Source organism: Epinephelus lanceolatus, chromosome 10 (genome assembly GCF_041903045.1).
Source record: "Epinephelus lanceolatus isolate andai-2023 chromosome 10, ASM4190304v1, whole genome shotgun sequence".
Taxonomy (NCBI): domain Eukaryota; kingdom Metazoa; phylum Chordata; class Actinopteri; order Perciformes; family Serranidae; genus Epinephelus; species Epinephelus lanceolatus.
Genome location: NC_135743.1, coordinates 21,337,379 through 21,355,758, shown reverse-complemented (window position 1 = coordinate 21,355,758; position 18,380 = coordinate 21,337,379). Strand labels below are relative to the sequence as shown.

The 18,380-nt window shown below is 40.8% G+C and overlaps 1 protein-coding gene across 1 annotated transcript in view; it reads left to right on the top strand.

The window, feature by feature from the left end:
• Positions 1-18,380, top strand: part of iglon5 (IgLON family member 5) — a 122,652-nt gene that overhangs the window by 67,932 nt on the left and 36,340 nt on the right. The window lies entirely within an intron of this gene.

Genomic DNA, 18,380 nt, shown 5'->3' with positions numbered 1-18,380 from the left:
GGTTTTATGTGTAAAGCACTTTGTAACGTTGGTCTTTATAAGTGCTATACAAATGAACTTTATTGTTTTTATTGTTATTATATACAATATATATAATCTATCTCATACCATCGCAACCCCAGTTGAATTAGAATGCTATACATTTTTTTTGCACAGGATTGGCCAGACACAGACATTTCCAACTGTTATTTCTGTTATCAAGCCTCAGAGAATCAGAATCAGTGTGCGTTTTTTACAGTAAAACCATTTTAACGTCACTTGTTTTCTTTGGCTTTCTGTTCACAAATTTTATTTTGTGGATCATACACACTGTTTGTTCTGATCTTTCACTTCCAAGTCTAATATCTTCTGTTTTGAAAAGGACATTTTAAATGCATCTTGTATTATATCACATCACTATCATTATGTAAATTACATATACTGCAGTAGAACATTGTATCCATGACACGTCGCCCACTGCTCAGTTTGCTCAGGTTTGGGTAAATGATTAAAGGAAGCTGCACAATAAAAGCGATATTTTCCTAAAAAGGTGTAAAAACATGTGAGACAATTATTACAAAACAAATTAGATACATTATTATATAATATGTTTGTTAATGTTTCAGCACGCAGCCATTACACCTCCAGAAAAGGTGTGAGATTTTTACCGGATTGCAGAAAATCATGTAACACCAGTGGGAACAGCTATAACTTCAAGTCTACAGCAATACTGTGTGTTGTGTCCCTGAACATCCAGAAAAACCCCTGAGTCCAGCATTTTTTCACCCCCTCTTTTTTATCACATGTACTTTGTCTAAAATGTCAAGAGTACAAAAGCATAGCAAGGTGATGTTGCCCGCTTTCCCAAAAAGTTTGTGAGTAGACAGAGGACTTGAACTTCTGACCTCTGCGTGGGAGAACAGCTTTCACCTGGGGCACCAAAAGCAACCATCATTGTCAAGGGAGATGATGATGATGACTAGGCAGTTTGTTTTCAGGGGAAAGAGGGATCATAGAAGAGAGGGAGAAAGAGGAGAGGAAAGCTTTGGGAGGAAGGATTGCTTGGCCTTAAAATGTATAATGGTACAACTCTCAAGTGCACCACAGCTGGGACGCCCTTGAGTTAGCACAATTAACCTATATGCCCATTGGTACTATACATAGCTCTCTATAGAGGTTGCCATAGTGTAGTGTAGAGCCATACCTTTTGAGCTTGTTAAATCTCCCAGAATTCATAAATCATTCAGTGTTACCTCAGGATGTGCTGACCATATAGGGACGCCCACACAAGATACACTAAGTACACAGTCCTCTCTCTGATGTCCTTGTATTTACAGTATTCTCTGTATGATGAAAAAGCAGAGGGTTGGGCAAAGGTAATCAAACATGCCCGCCCGGTGCTTACACCTGAGCTCAGCACGACAGCAAACTGCAGGAGGTGCATCTTCAAAGGATCATTTCGGTTTAGCGGGCCTAATTTTTGTCGTTTGAGCCCTCCCTATCAGTTATAATGACACTACACTCAACAAGTTATGCACTGAGAATTTGAAATATGGGAAAAGGGAGTTCACCCAAAGTGTAAATTTGGATATGCTCACTTTCACTTTTAATCTCCAAATAACGTGGTTTACATCGTTGGCTCCCTTTTTACATGCTTATCTCTTAAAGTGAAGCCAAGTCTCCTTGGGTACCCTCTTAACATGTAGATAAGATGCTTTGTTGAATGCTGTGTAAAGAATGATTTTTCTGTCTCAGATTGTTTCAGTTGTTTATAATATTACAGTAATTTGTTTTAGAGGCTTGTTTTTTATGTGTATGTGTTGCCATTTGGGCTGGCACAACATCAGACTTTCACTACACGATCATAGTGGCCAAAAGAAACTCACAATAACAATAGTACTGCTATTTATTTGGAAAATGTGATAATAATAATACTAATAATACTAATAATGATAAGAATGCCATCAGTCAAATTTGTTTATTGTGTGTTCTGTGTATTTTTTGGTGAGTGAACTTTACTCAACATATGAGTGTAGGGAGGTGGAGAGGGAGAAACAAGGGTTAATGGAAAGTAACGGAAATTTTAAAAGGCGTTGGATTATTTACATGATATTTAGGTATTATTAGCATCATATTAAATAAGTTACATTCAACTAGTAACATGTAATTAAAAAAACAAAACAAAAAAGACAGAATTATAATCAGTTAGTTGCTGAGAAAACGTGATTAAATAATAGTCCCTAATTAAAATGTTGGTGATTTCATCAGAACATATATATTTTGAGTAAAGTGTTATTATGTGTAACAGCTGGTGAACCAGGGGAGTGAACTCAAACACACCACTCTGGAGACAGTACGGGGAAAATAACACAGTCTTTACAGGTCAAAAGGTAGGTTCGGTACACAGAAGGTCAATCAGTGGAAGCACACAAATCCAATAGGGATGAGGCAGAGGCAATCAACAGGCTACATCCAAAAAACAAGAGAAGGACACTGGGAAACAAAAGGCTGGAACGCCAGGCAACACAAGGAGCTAAGACGAACTGACACACTAAATACTTTGGTGAGGGGAAGGATAACGAGAGACGCAGGTGAGGCTAATCAGGGCGGGACAGACAATCAGACACAGGTGAAGAAAAGAAAAAAGAATAGTGATCAAAATGTCATCAAATTTAATTAACATTACTTTGATGGAGTGATTAAAATAGATGCATGGTAATCTGTAACCTATTACATTTCAAAAGTAACTTTCCAAATACTGCTAAATCATAGACAAAACACAAAAGTTCCAAGCTGTAATACACAGGAATTATATTTTAGTTTTCACTGAGACCTTGAGTGTATTTTCATTGAACAAATAATTGTTCCAAACCCTACCTCCCCCGTCACCCTACAGCATGCATGCTCCCATTACTGGTGCCTTCACCCATTCTGATGCCTTTTTAGGCTCTCGGAGACCAAGGGCAGAATGAATCAAGCATTGAATCTTGCAAGGTGTGTGAGTTGAATAAAAAGAAAGATAAGGGTGTGGTGCTGGTTGAAAAGATGGGGAGAGAAGCACAACTTCAGGGTTGTTTTCCTTGCCTGAAGGCTCCCTTGCAGGGAGAGAGGTTTCAAGCTTGCCAGAAAGAAACAAGGTTTTGCAATTAACCAAAGAGCCACTGACAGAAAAAAAAAGCATGACGGTGAGAGCGGTGGAAGAAAGAGCAAAACGAGAAAATACATTAAAAGAGAGTGGGTGGTCTGTGCTTACAGTGGCTTTCTGGCTGAAGTGGGCATGTCAGTATCTCCACATGGGAGAAAGTGAGGTTTGGGAGAGGTCATATGCAACGATGTATTGGTTTCTATTCTCTTTTTAAAAGAGGTGATGGCAGACGGTGTATCACTGCAGCACTCTGTCTTTCTTTCTCTCTCCCGTTCCCTATTTGTTAAGCCAAGGCCCTGCCGCCAGCGGCTGCCTGCTGCACCATCTGTGGCTGCAAAGTGCCCAAAATTCGTTAATGGAGAGAGGCAAGGGAGACTCCACCAGGAGAGTGACACACTGGGAGAAAAAGAGAGAGGGGACCATGAGGGCAGCAGCAGATGAGGCAGTAGAAACTGACTTTTGAATCTTTTTAATGAAACATCGCTCTCAAAAGAATGTAGGAGAGCGAAAAATGAGAAAATAAGAATAGAAGGAAAGAGACAGATGGAGAGCGCAGAAATTGAGTAGAAGGTTGGGGTGAACTAAGCAAACGAGAAAAGGGAGAGATGATGCAGAGAAAAGGGAAAAAACAAGGAATATAGTGAAGCAAAATGAGGCAGAGAGGAAGTGACAACAGAGGGCGAAGCTTGTGGAGAGGGGAGCCGTAAAGGGTGGGATGATGAGGAGGAGGAAGACTATGGGGGGCCTGTGTGTGGCAGTGAGATGTTCTTTGTGCCTGTCAGACTAAAGATCAGGATTTGTGTGACACATCTGTGCTAAATCTCTAACAACGACAATCTGTCTGTCTCTGTCTTTATCTGGGGAGCCGTGTCTCTCACTCCCTTTCCTCTCCGTCTCTACATATTTTTTTAATACATACCCATTACCTACCTCTGCTTTGTTTCTCTTCTGCTCCTGTTTAAAATTTCTTCATGGCATCTCTGCTTTATGTGACAAAATTTGCAGTGATAGGTGACAGGAAGCATTGGTGAGTGGATTAAAAGGTCCTAAACCTGAAAAATCAATGGGTAGATGGATTAATCCTGCCAAATCTAACAGCATGCTATTGTTTCTCTTTCATTTCCATTATTTTATTTGTGACCCCTCAGATTTCTATTATCTTTGCCCTCTTTTCTGCACTTCATTGCATTTCCCTTCCTCCTCCTCGTATTCCAATTTCCTCAGCATTCCCCCGGCAGCTCCCCTTCCTTCTCCACCTCTCTTTCTGTCACCTTCCCAACCTCCCACCTTCCTTCATCCCCCCCAGCCGGCTCTTACACCATCATCTATCTGCAGCACTGACTCATGATTCCCACGAGGGCTGCGAGGTGACAGGGATCATGGAGCTTTGTGGAACTTGTATGCTCAGATAAGCTGCTGAATTAGAGAGTGGAGACGATCAGCTGTGGCGTTGCAGGGGAGGGGAGATGAGCAAGGAGGTGGGAAGATAAGGAGGTAGGGAAGTGTATATAGGAGAGGAGAAAAAGGGGTTGAAAGACGGTGGCAAAAGGAGAGTAAAAAGATGAGGTTAGGATGGGGGGAGAGCAGATGAGTAGTGTATTTGGGAGGAAAAAGATGCTGAGATGAGGACAGTTACGGCTGCTTCGCCTGTCAAGTTCTCAGATGACACCGGGAGATTTGCTGCTCAAAATTTGAAGAAATTCTTTAAATTGGGCTGTGATTACAGACATTGGTAAAGGCAGGCTTCCCGTTTCTAGCCAGCAGGGCTGCCAACTTTTCAATTTAGTTTAAAGTGAGATTCAGTATCATGAAGTCGCTACATTTTATGAGTTGGCTGTTTGTGACATCACTGACAGCAGATGTCCGGGTCACCATTCCTTATCCCCCGGGAATTTAGCTCTAAAAGTTCAGCAGCTAAATTCACAATTTTAACGCATTTATGGATGAAAAGCCAAGTCAGTATTCATGGTCAGTGATGAATGAGTGTGGCTGATCAGCATGGGCCAACTTCCAGAGATCAGAGCCTAAATAATGCTGATTTATCAACTTGAGTTCAACTTAAAAAGTTAAAACATGAAACACCCTTATTTAATGTATTCTGTCTAATAAAGTGGATTCTTGCGAAGTCATTACTGTTCAAAGGTGCAACTCTAAAGAGAGATAGGTGATTGCTGAGTGTCATTCCCAGGTTGTCAAATATCAGTGCTTTAAGTTTGTGGTTTGGTCCAACTGCCTACCTTAAGCGTCGGTATTTGACGACCTGGCATGTAACTCCAGAGTTACATGCAGCACCTGTAAGTCTTTGCTCAGTGTGCAGTATTGACTGAATCACTTGGACACCGCACTAACAACAATCACCTCTGGCAAGAAAACTAGCTATTGATTTAAATAGTGGAGATATGTGACACTAGCAAACTTGTTTATTTTCACTGTCATTTTCAGCCATGACTGTAATTTAAATGTATACTGAAAGACATGGTGGTCTGACCTATCTGACTTTTTTCTGCTGTGATTATTTTTATATACAGTGTTGCTTTGCTATGGCATTTTGAATGAACCAACTCTACTGGTACAGAGGCTAAGCAATGGGTGTAAATCCCCAGTTTCATCACGATACGATATTATATAGATTCTTTGGACAACTTTACTATATTTGCAGATATTGCAGGGTCTGCCACGATACCATTTTGATTCAATGCGATTAAGGGGGCTGCGATCGATATCAGACGATATTTTCCGCCCATTTAAGACAATTGGTTACAGAAGAAGCCGCCACCCCTTTCTTTTCTGCTTTTGGCCATAAAAGATCAAAACAACACATAAATAATGTAAATAATTGTAACCGCTTAAGTGTAATAAAGTTTACTTTAAACTGACTCTACTGACACGTATAAAACAGCACATCGGATAATTTAACCTTCAGGGCTTTCTGCCAGAATAGATTAGCCTAGTGGTTAGCAGACTTCTTTCCTCCACTCACAGCTTAACAAACCATATGTAACATTATTATTTCTTGTACTCACTGTCGGTTTAAGTCACTGCATCTCCCAACAGAACAGCTCGGATAATTTTCACCCTGCATGCACTTTTTTTCATCCAAACATTGTTGAAATAGAGCAGCTAATAATGCTGCAGTGAAAAGTTAACGGAGTGAGATGCCCCTCCAGGCAGGTAATGTTATGTCATGTTTTATCTTGTAACAGCATTGTTTACATACACCATGAGCTCTGTCCGTTGACCTGTATGTTCTCCGAAATTTAAAATATTTCCACAGTGCTGATTTATTCCCAAATAAATAATGTTAACCCCATCGCTTTCTCTTGGCTGCTTGCCATCTGCCTGCTGCTGTTTGACGTTGACACAGACTTTCAAATTAAAAGCGTATCCTAAAAATGACGATATGGAACGATGTTTTCACTTTACATCCAGGATATTAGATCGTTGATCACTGAATCAGTTTATCGATGCAGATCAACTGTTCATTACACCCCTAACAGGGGCTACAGCAAATGTTGAAAAAATCAATATCAGTTTAAGTGTATTCTATATTTGTAATATTTCCACCACGTTACCTTGTGATTGATCATGGCAGCTGTAGACAAACAATTCCTGTGTTCTGCGAGGTAAAATGATAATTTTTGTCTGGTGGCGTTGAGATAGCAGCTTCAGTTCCCTGTCAGAAAATGCTGTCAAAGTACAGCAATGAAAATATTCTAAATGTAGTGTACGCTTGAAGTGATATTGATTTTTTTTAGATGAGCCTTCTTTTTAAGTCACCAAAAAGTAATCATTTGAGGCAGCAGTTTGATCAGTGCCATTTGATTTTACGTGACATGAGGGTTTCCTACCTGGAAGTTATTGTAAAGAAACACTGTGATTCATAGAATGCTCTGTGGTTTTGGCATGTTTTAAAACACTATTGGAAGTGTAAACCTTTGAATTGGATTCAGCCAGTTACCATCAGTGCATCCATCAAACCTCTCTGACTTTGACCTCCGTGAAGACTCCTATTAACCAGCATAAGTTCATTAATCTTCATTCACAGATCAACAGTAAGTAAAATCAAGCTTTATTTCAGCTGTTTCATTTGTATGTGATATCTAGTGTAGAGGAGTGTATAATCAAGAAAACCTTGAGCTTTACTGTAAGATAGAAAGCTCAGGAAGCAACCGTTTTGGCTATTCATTTTACACTATAAAACTTATTTTAGTATTTAGTTAAATCAACTGATTCATTCTGTAAATTAGTAATTAGTCATGTTATGAAGTGGATGTACTTCTTTCTCTGCACAAGTAAAGCCAGACTGCTGGAATATCCACACTCAGATTATTTTATTGTCCCCAATCACATTCTCCAAATGCAGCATTAGTTCCTTTTTAGGCTGCAATTTAAAGAAAATGCATAACAAGAAGCACAGTGAGAGTAACTAGAGTTTCAGAGTTTTCAGAGTAGTGGCTAACTGGATCTGTTTTATAGCTAATCTGTAGGTTTTTTTGTTTGTTTTGTTTTTTTGCAAATCAGTGTTTTCAAGGTCAAGTTTTCTTAAAAAATAAACATACATGTTTGTTAATTTATGTGTTTCGCCGATAAGTTTATAATAATGTCTGTTACTGCAGATGGAGAAATATCTGGTAGATGGGAAAAGTAACATAAGCAGCAAAATGAGCTCATCAGCAGAGGTAAGTTACTTAAACTTTTAAAGGTGAAGTGTGTAAGATTTAGGGGTGATTTGGTGGCGTCTAGTGTGAATTACAGATTGCAACCAGCTGAAAACTTCTCCCAGTCAGAATTCCGTCAGTGTTCAGTGTTCAGGAGGTTTTCACTGGGAGCCAGATTATCCACAGAGGTCTCTTCCTCTCTTAAACAAACGGACTACACCAGCACGTGCTAATATGTGGTCATCTTTTTTTGTCTGATAACATAAGATCCAGGCTTTCAGGAGGTTTTCACTGAGAGCCAATTATCCACTGGCTAACGTAAATATGCGAAAAAGCAAATGGTCCTATCTAGAGGCAGTGTTTGGTTTGTCCATTTTGGGTTACCGTAGACACATGGCAGTGCAACATGGTGATCTCCATAAACAATGTACATATGCTGCCTATGTAAACAGCTTAGTCTAAGGTAGTGAGGACACAACAGTTTTTACTTTCAAGTGATTAAACACTAAAAAAAAACATACTTACTATATTATATTAAATATCTGCTAATATAGCTCCTAAATCCTGCACACTGGTCCTTTAAGTCACTGAAGAATTTGAAAGTTTCCAACTTTGCCATTATTCAGTCATTGTAGCGTGTGTAAATCGGTTGCTAGGAAACATCTGGCAAAGGCAATAACAGTGTGAACAGGAAGTCACTAAAGCATACAGTGAATAGTGACAGTGAGATGCAAATACCTGATTATGCAACCTAACTTGTGTTATTATTTTTTTACATATATTATCATGATTTTATTTGGTCATTAATTTATTCTCAGTATTTGCATAATTTTTGAGGTAATTTGAGGTTGTGTAGATGTTGTGTGGTTTTGTTTGTGAAGTGTTATTCAGTGGTTCTTGTGATATAGATTGTGATATACTATTACTCTCTAATATAACATGTTGATTACTTACCTTATAAGTTTTAGCTTAAAAACAGAACAAAAGAGTTAATGCCACCTATTCCTGGTTGGGAGGAAACACTGTCTGACCAGCTGAATTCAGGCCAAAGAAGTCCCTCAACTACTTTCAGCTCCCTGGCTAGCTATTTGCACAAATTACCAGCTACCAACGAGCACAGGGATGACCTCCAGCTGCTCACATCATAGCAGTGTTATTACAATAATCGGTGCTTTTAAGACCGCTAACTGTAGGATTTCAAAATATCAAATTTTCTGCTCAAATCACAGTTGAGCCTCTGTATAATAATTTGCCTTTTATTCAGACATCACCCTTAGACTGAATTTTACTTTAAGTGTCATTTTTAGGCTACCGTGGTATAAGATTCAGGATGTATTTTCAGGTTTCATTACATAGAAAACAGAAGACTTGACAAAATAAATCGAATTCCATTTTGTACTTCTGTCATGCCAGGTTTTCTATTATTTAACTACAGACATTAGGATTTACAATTTTATGTCCTCTATACTCTCATGACTCACTGTCTCTTTCTGCGCCCATTTGTTTTTTGCTTTATGGAAACAGGTCTGCAACAGCTCAGACAGACCTCATGGTGAGGGTGAGGAGAGCATTAATGAAGAACAGTTGGATCAACACCAGCCTACCCACACTGCAGAGAAACCACACCACTGTGGCCAGTGTGGGAAGAGTTTCAGTCGCTCACAAAGTTTGGTGATTCACCAGCGTGTCCACACTGGAGAAAGGCCGTACCTCTGTGACATGTGTGGGAAGAGTTTCAGTCAGTCAGGGACACTTAAGATTCACTGGCGGATCCACACTGGTGAAAAGCCTTACCGCTGTGACCAGTGTGGGAAGAGTTTTAACCAATCAAGCAATTTGAAGGCTCATAAGTGTATCCGTACTGGAGAAAAGCTTTAGCAGTGCACTAACACAGCTCAGGAAGTGTGTTTGAACTGTCTGAAACAAGTTGCTGTTAAAAGATGATGTGTGGATTGTAAAAGTTCTTGTGACAATGTCTCAATAATACTCATATGCATGCATGCAACTGAAGGTGTCATTTTTTATTGTTTTACTTCCACTGTTAAAGCTACAGCATCAAACACACATATACCCACACACATGCACACAAAGCTCCCCAAAGAGCAAGATAGTAAAACACGAGCATGCTAAAGCTGAACGACATCAGTGTGCTACCTTGCTGATTTTAACAACATGATAAAGCCTGCCAATTAAAGAGTGTGAGTATTTCCAAAAGGGTAAGAGTCTTCTGCCACACTAGTACCTCTTTGTGGACGTACTTAGTCACAGCAATGGTTTGAGCCAAATACTACCATAAGTATGCTATTATGCTCACGATCACAATGTTAAAGGGGTGCTTTCTAGATTTTCAAACAGCTCTGTATCCCAACAGTGTGGGTAGTATGTGTAAAATAACCATGGTAAACTTTCCTCCATCTCACCAGCACCCAGCTCAGATCAGATTATTGCTGGCTCTAGGCCTAATGCTCGAACTTGTACCTCCACATTTTCGTATGCTTGCCGCCACTGACACAAAGAGTATAGATGTAGATCAAGAGAGAGAGACCCACCCCTCTCTGTCTCTCTCTCAAACTCAGACCAAACTCTGAACTGTAAAACTAAGAAGTGTTAATTAATTATTAACCAAGATTATGTGACTGTGTTGCCTATTTCTGGCCTAAAATGTTTTCAGAAACATTTTTAACTTACTGTTCAACTGTAATTCGAGACTGCTTGTTACCAGCCGTCATGTGGAAAGACAGACAAGCCCACCAGCGGGAGCATTTATTGGTCTGGTGCAGTGCAGTGCATTCTGGTAGTTGGAAGGTTTCCACCTCTTGAGCAAAATCAAATGCCACAGTCCTTTTTCTCTAGTCATGTAGCACAACTTTCAAAAGTATTTGTGACTGTTTTCTGCATAGACACTACTTAGAAATACTTCTTTAACATGCTGATGTTTAGCAGGTATGATGTCTACGGCCAAGTTCAGTTCAGACCAATGATTGGCAATGAGACGAAACTGTTTTAGAATGTTGCAGAGAAAAGTTGCAGCGGTGTGCACTGGCCGTATGAGCTTGACTCAAGTCTGCTGATGGTGTCACCTGTAACTCCACTGGTCAAATCGCTAGGGACTGGTTTTAGAATGTATAAGGCCAGTCACCTGTTTCTACAACCAATCAGCTTGTAGTGAAGCCTGCTGGTTAAGCCAAAATGGCCGCAGACGGCGTGTTTATTTGCTGCGGCAGGTGCTCCATCCCCACAAAGCCAACTGTTTCAGTCCTCATGGTGTGCATGGTTGGACGTGGGTTGCTGCTGCTGCTCGCTGTATGTGCTCATGCCCCCGCTTCACACACACATTTTCATTGACTAATTGGCACCGCTTACTTATACTATTGTGGCATATTTATTATGAATGTAGTCCATCTGATGCTCCTATTATGTTTGTCACCATTTCATCACTACGACAAATACAGCTGTAGCCAGTATCTCACTATCACTATCCTCATTCATATTTTAAGAAGCTACAAATTATATTCAGCCACAAAATTAAAGGCTGGAAAACAGAGCGGAGGTACAGAGAGTTGTTGCATTGAGATGATACACAGTCTCATCTAGTTGGATTGGTGTGAACCGGCAGGTTTTAGAACCTTGCAGAACAGCTTATCGCAATTAGTTGCATGTTTCTACTCATCTCGTTGCGGATCTTTGTTTAATCTTTGCTTACCATGTTTTATTAAGCATGTTAGCATGCTAACACTGACTAATTCGCACAAAGTTCAGCTGAGGGTGATGTTACACAGGGTGTCTGCAGGGTCTTAACAAGTATTAAAAATTGATAAAGTTGTTAACATAACAAATACAGCTGTTGAACGCAACTTGCTTGCAGTGTTTGAGAATGCTTTAACATTAGTATAGCGTCCAATAATTTCTGGGCTAAAAGAGGCCGGTTGCAAGTGCCACAACTCTGCTATATAGAGATGAATAAGGATGAAGTAGAGTGAGGAAAACATCAGCATTAATTTGGATTCTGAAAATGATAAAAGTACAGCTGCTGCTGCAGGAGGTAAAGTGTTCTCCCGAGGTGTGAGGTCAGAAAAGGTCTCAAAAACAGGAATGAGCTGCTGCTTTGACTGCTCTCCCTTTTTTTTATTGCTTCATCTTCCTGTCAGCTTCTTACATTTTCCTTTACCTCAGGGAAAATACGTTTTTAAAAACTCCTTCTGCCCTTTTAGTTTAATGGGATTTTTTGTTTGGTTTTTACTAACTCAGATAACTAGCCACATTTAAAGGATGGGGAATCACCTATGTTTGTTAGCAGGATATTTATGTTTTGCTCTGTACTGTACAAAAGCAGCAGTTTTGGTTTCAATTCATTAGAAACACAGGGCAGGAGGGTTTTTTCCTAGATTCACCAATTTGCACCAACTATTTTAAAGGGAGAAGTTCCATGTAGACTAGACTAAGATACCATTTTTCCTCAGCTGACAGTAGCCTCAGTAGAACAAAATGCAAAGCAGGTTTAAAAAATGTTACATTTCAAGGACATATTGTATTGTGAGTAATAATTTCTCTGTCTGACATCTCACTCTCATGCTCTAGCAGTGCAATTCCAGGAGCCACAAGAAATCTCCAGCTTTAATAGAAGCAGATGAGGCAGATTGCAGCAAAGTGGGAACACCAAAAAGAAGTAAATTACTTCACCACAAAATAACTCCTGGAACACACTGAACATCACAGACTGATGATAAAGTTACATAAGAGTGTAAAAGAATCCGAGTGAGGATTCTTCCTTGAAAATATTCACTTAATCTTCTCCATCTTCTCTTTGTTTGAAAAGTTTTTTTTTTCCCCACTCAGGCCCTGAATACACTGAGTCAGGCACAATCATGTCTTGCTGGAGGTTAACGTACGTCTCAGGGGGTTGAATTTAATCTTTTACTCCAGACTCTTGTGCAAATGTAGGGAATAAACATCTGGCTAATGTTTTGTCGGGTCATTTGCAGATGAAGTCAGAGCCGATGCAGTACGGAGTGAGTAAAGATAATGAGACAGCTCGTAAAAAGGTTAGAAATTATGTGCTTAAAAGCAGTCTTACTATGACACATACACTTGCTCACTTCCTGAAAAGTAATAATGAATGACATGTAAATTAAGGAAGCTGTCTGATAGTCTTTAGTGTGTTTAACTGAGTCTATGTGGGGGAAAAAAAAGCAGCTACAGTAGCATGCAGCTTAAAAGGCGAACACTTCTGTTTTCACTTTAAAAAAGTTTCTGTTAGTTCTGTAATATTATGTGTGAAATATTCCTCACAGCATAGAATAAGCTTTCACTTGAACAAGATTTATCGCTATACACACTCATTTTTTCTCAGTCTTTGACATTTGCAATACATCCTGGCAGCTGTGCTTGTTTTATTATTAATATTTCAATTTATGTCTCGGGAAGATGACTACGTCTTGATGCCCCTTTGTTTCTTAGTGTATTGTATGCTGTAAAGTGTAAGACACTTGAAATTTTAATGATTCTCCGAGTTTTTTTTCACCGTGGTTATCAACAGTTAAGACTGTCAAGATGACAGAGCAAGCAAAAATGTGTATGTAATACGTGCTTTTATTTTTTTCATGTGGGTTTATGCAGAAGGAATGTCTGCGGTCTTCACATGCTTATGTGTGCTTGTGGCACAGAAGTGAAATTGTTTTTGCAGCTCATTCACACATGAGGGAGAGGGGAGCCAGAGATCATTTTCAGTGCTCCACATGAAGGAGCATTAATCCAATTCAAACAGCTCCGAGGAGACGGACCCTAATAACTTATGGTGACTTAGGAATTTGTTTATGTTTGTAACAGTGCGCTGAAAGATTAATAACCTCCACATTGTGAATTATACAGCCCTTTCTTGGAGAAAACACAATAAGAAAACACCCAAAAAACTGATGTGTAGTGATAAATGAAAGGCAAATTAGCCAGTGGCTTTGTATTTAATTACACATTACTTCTATCACAGCTTTAGTTATGCCCCTGATTTCCTCATGCTCCTCGATAGCCCCGGGCTTTGGTAAAACAGCTTCATCAGTAACATGAGCCAGCAGATTCATCAGTGACTCAGTCCACCAGGGCTGACATAAACACACAGCTTCGCTTTGCCCCAAGTAACTGCATGCTTGTTTCCTCCTCAAACAGACTATGACACTTTAATTCACCTTTACCTTTCTTTCTCATCTCTCTTTTCTGGATTCTCACTGCTTTTTTTCTGCATGTCATACACGAGACCCCTCTCGGTTCTGCTCAGCTGCAGAGATTAAATGGGCTCTCTATCGATTGCTCTTTTCTAATACACGGCCTCTCCAAAGAAATACCAAAAGCATGTCATCACCCAGGCGGAAAGAAGGGGTTGGAAGGGGAGACTTGTGTTCAAAGTCAGGGTATATTTTTAACTTCATCTTTGCCCAACAAGATGAAGAGAGCGACCAGGGAGCATGTGAGCAAGACTATCACGCTGTCGAGGGAATGGGTAGGGGCTTTCCTGCAATTGAGCAGTGGCAGCAGGCCGTTGGCGCCAAAAGCTAGCCGGGGTGTCATCCACCTTCCATCTGGTGTGAGACAGGGATGCAGAGAGAAAGAGAAGGGCGCTCCAAGATGTGCTGGAGGAGAGCACACTGTAGCCTAGCGACCCAGGTAGCACACAAAAGAAAATGACGCTAACCAAACTCCCTCCAACTTACAGACCAAGGCCCTGGGCTTGGTGGTGGTGGCAGTTTGAATGTCTGCCACAAGCTCTCCAGCACAGCTGTAGCCAAGCATAACTGGCACGGCAGCTATGTGTGCAGGAGCTAGCGGTGCCGAGTCACAGCAGTGGAGCAACAATGGCAAGAGCTGCTGCGATTCAGAATGCAAATGAACCCCATCCACAGCTGTAAGGATGGCTGTGGGCACAGCCAGGCGGAATCCAACTGCACACAAACAGACGGAAGTATGCAAACACATGCACGAAAACACACTTAAACACCACGCACAGATTCACAAACACGCACGCGGCAAACGGATTTACACAAGCTTGCAAATACACATATGCACATTCATTCTCACTCTCTCTCTCTCTCTCACACACACACACACACACACACTTACACACTCATGCTTACTTCATCTGTACTTGCCAGCGTCTTAGTGCACTGCACCATGCCTCCCTCCTTTTTTCCTCCTTCTCCCATTCCATCCCTCAGGAGCTCCCTCCTAAGCAGGTGTTAGCTGATTTCTGTTCCCTCAGGTAATTCTGTTTTGTTCTTCGCAGCAAGTACTGCTGCTGTGAATTATCCTGACAGCACCTTACTCCTGAGCTCTGGCCCTCACCTCCCCCCCCCCTCCTGCCTCCAACCCTTTTCCACCCTTTCCCTCCACCCTGCGCCTCCGTCCTTCCCTCCCTGCTGGGATCTCATCCTTTTATCCTCACTCCCTTACCACCCCCTCCGTGGTTCGGCAGTGAGACCCCTGGACGAGCTGCCCAGTGGCCCTGAACAACACATCAGCCCACCCGCACACATAAACGAACACACGTGTCCTGAGATGGACCTACGCACGCTTCAAAAATGCTCACTCAAACACACACGCCAGGAAATATACACACATGGACGCACACATGCTTAGATGCAACCCAGGTGCTCTTCAAACAGCCACATTCCAGCAGAGCACTCAGTTATTTGTGCATTCATTGAGATTGAGTGTGCTGATGTGAAAATGTTGCTGCTCCCCTGTAGCCAAAATGTTCTTCCCTTTTGTTTTGCTGTTTGCAAAACGCACAGACAAAGAATGACTTATTTTAGATTGCTCATTACCATGGCGGCTTCAGACAGCGGCTAATTGCCCTCCATTCAGTCATCACAATTAACTGGTCTTGTTACTCTGTTTGAGTATATTACATATTTTGCATATTTCCACAGAAATGTTATTATCAGTATGAAATGAATGGTGGGAGGGGGGAATTAATAAGCTAAGTCAGTGGTGGTGCCGTAAAGGACTGTGCATGCAAGAAAAAAAAAATCTAAACAAAAGCTAAATGAGATCTTTTATTCAGCCCCACACTGACTCGAGATTTTGTTCCAAATTCACTGAATGCATCGTCAGCACATCATCTTTTGTCTTTGATGGAAATTGCATGATTTCAGCTCTTTCACTATGAGTTAATGTCCAGATTGACAACAGCGGCCGTAATTCTCAAGCTCTCGTCAAACTGTTTTTTTCCCATTAGTCCTACTTTTCAAGTGTGTCATAAATGACCATTGGCAGCTCGTATTGCCCGGTCATCCATTTCACACACATACTGCCCAACACTCAACCGACTTTTTGATGCCTCATTCTTTTTGACTCCACTTTACAGCCAATGGTCCTATCGAAAATAACTGCTCCCATGCTATTACACTCCTTTGTCTCCTGTCACTATCGCCCGGTAATTGCTGTTTTTATTGTACCCTCTTAGAGGCTCAAGCGTAAACTATAGGGTAAGCCTTGCCACTGTGCTGGAAGCTTAACCGCATGGCTGGAAATGTTTGCTCAGTCTCACAGCATCTGAAAGAGCTCCTATAAAAATTAAAAAATGTGGAACACCAGAACATATTCACAGTTTTATTACACAGTTTTATTATTTATTTATTTTGACATTATAGTATAAGGCCGGTCCTCCCAAGAAAAATGGCAGAATCATGATGTTTCAGCAAATGCCACAAAACTGTTCTATTTGTGCAACTGCAATTCGTAACAGTTTTCCAAGGCGCTGACAAATGATGTTGGCCAGCATGTCAGATCAGACACTGATAGGGATACTTTGCAGATTTTCCACCAGCTTTGTATCATAACAATGTGGGTAGTATGTGTAAATGAACTGTGGTAAACTTCACTCCATCTTACCAGCGCCCAGATCTCCCTGCTCATCTCTTAACTCAAATCAGATGGATGATGTGTTCGCTGTTGCCTGAACTACAGATTGTATTTCCATATTAAGACATAAAGAGTATAGAGGCGGACTGAGAGAAAGGGTCATCCCTCTCTCTCTCTCTCTCTCTTCCTCCCTCTCAAAGTCAGACTGAACTCAGATCAAATGGTAAAACTAGACAGTGCTTATCAAATATAAAAAGATTCTGTTACTGTATTGTCTATTCCCTGCCTAAAATGTTTCCAGAAACATATTTTAGTCCACTGTTAAGACAGATTTATACTTGTGTGTCAGCTCTATGTAGAGCCTAAACATATGGCCTACGCTGTTGTGAGCATTTATACTTGTGCAGTGGTGTTTTTGTGTCACTCTGCAGTTACACCTCCAAAACACTAGTCAGTGTTGGGGTTTCTGTGAAGTGCTGCAAAGTTTAGTTGATTCAAACACACCCCAATTAGCAACAATTTCAAACACAAGTACACAAATCGGCTTCACTATAACTTGTAGCATTCACAGACAAAACATTTGGACACATGGACACATTTTCCCCACAAACCAAACTGCTAACGTTTTTAGCACAAGCCTGCGGCATTTTACATTGTATAAATTAGCCTAGCAGCTATCAGGACTTTTCCCTTAGTCATATGAAGCCAGGATTAATCGCAAAGGATAAATCCCTGAAGGATAAATCACACACAAGACTTAAAATGCTATTTTTTTGAGGCTTTATTGTCTTTACAATTTATTGTTTCTTATCTGTGAAATTAAAGTAAATAAAAGCATTGTTTCCACTGGGGGAAATGGTTTCATCTTACAAAAATAGACAAGAGGTCTGCGTTGCCACCACACTTAGTTACATTTCTGGGGAGGTGCACGTCCAGCTACTGTGTAGGGCACAGCGTAGGCTCTACATGGACTCAGAGCCTACGCCGTAGTTACAGCGTTGATTCGACGCACAAGTATAAATCCCGCTTTATACTGTATTACAAGAATTTTATGAACAGGAGGTGGGCACTATAAAGTTTACTGTATTGTAAAAACAGAGACTGAAAAACCTGAGATCAAAGCAAAGTAAAACTAAGCAGCGCTGATAGCCAAGATTCTGTTACTGCATTGCTTATTTATTGCCTAAAATGTTTTCTGAATTGTATTTTGGCTTAGCATTTAACTGTAATATAAGATTGTTCTCAACTGGAAACTCGGGTCCATGTCCTTGGTCCGACAGCCCATTGGTCCGACATCCCATTAGTCCAACGGTCCGTGGTGCTGAACGGCTCCCAGCGGGCGTATTTCTACCTTGATGGTGCACCACGACCAGCTCTGGGTCAGCTGGGAAAGGCTTGAGGCAGAGCAGGCTCACGGCTTATGTGTTTGTCGCTTTGTTTTTCATTTTAACCCACACCATGATCTTTTCCTGACCATAACCAAGTGGTTTTTGTGTCTAAACCTAACCAGACCTTAACCACAGGGCATCATGATGATTTCAGAACGGACTTCGGAACAATGGGTTTAATATGGTCGGAACAATGGGATGTCGGACCAATGGGCTGTCGGACCAATGGGCAGTTCCCGGAAACTCACAGGCGCCACTGGGAGTGTTTATTGGGCCTTTGAGGCACATGTGCATTATGGCAGTTGTAAGTTGTCTTCCGTTTTTTTTTTTTTTTCTATAACATGTTTTTATTTGAAGAAA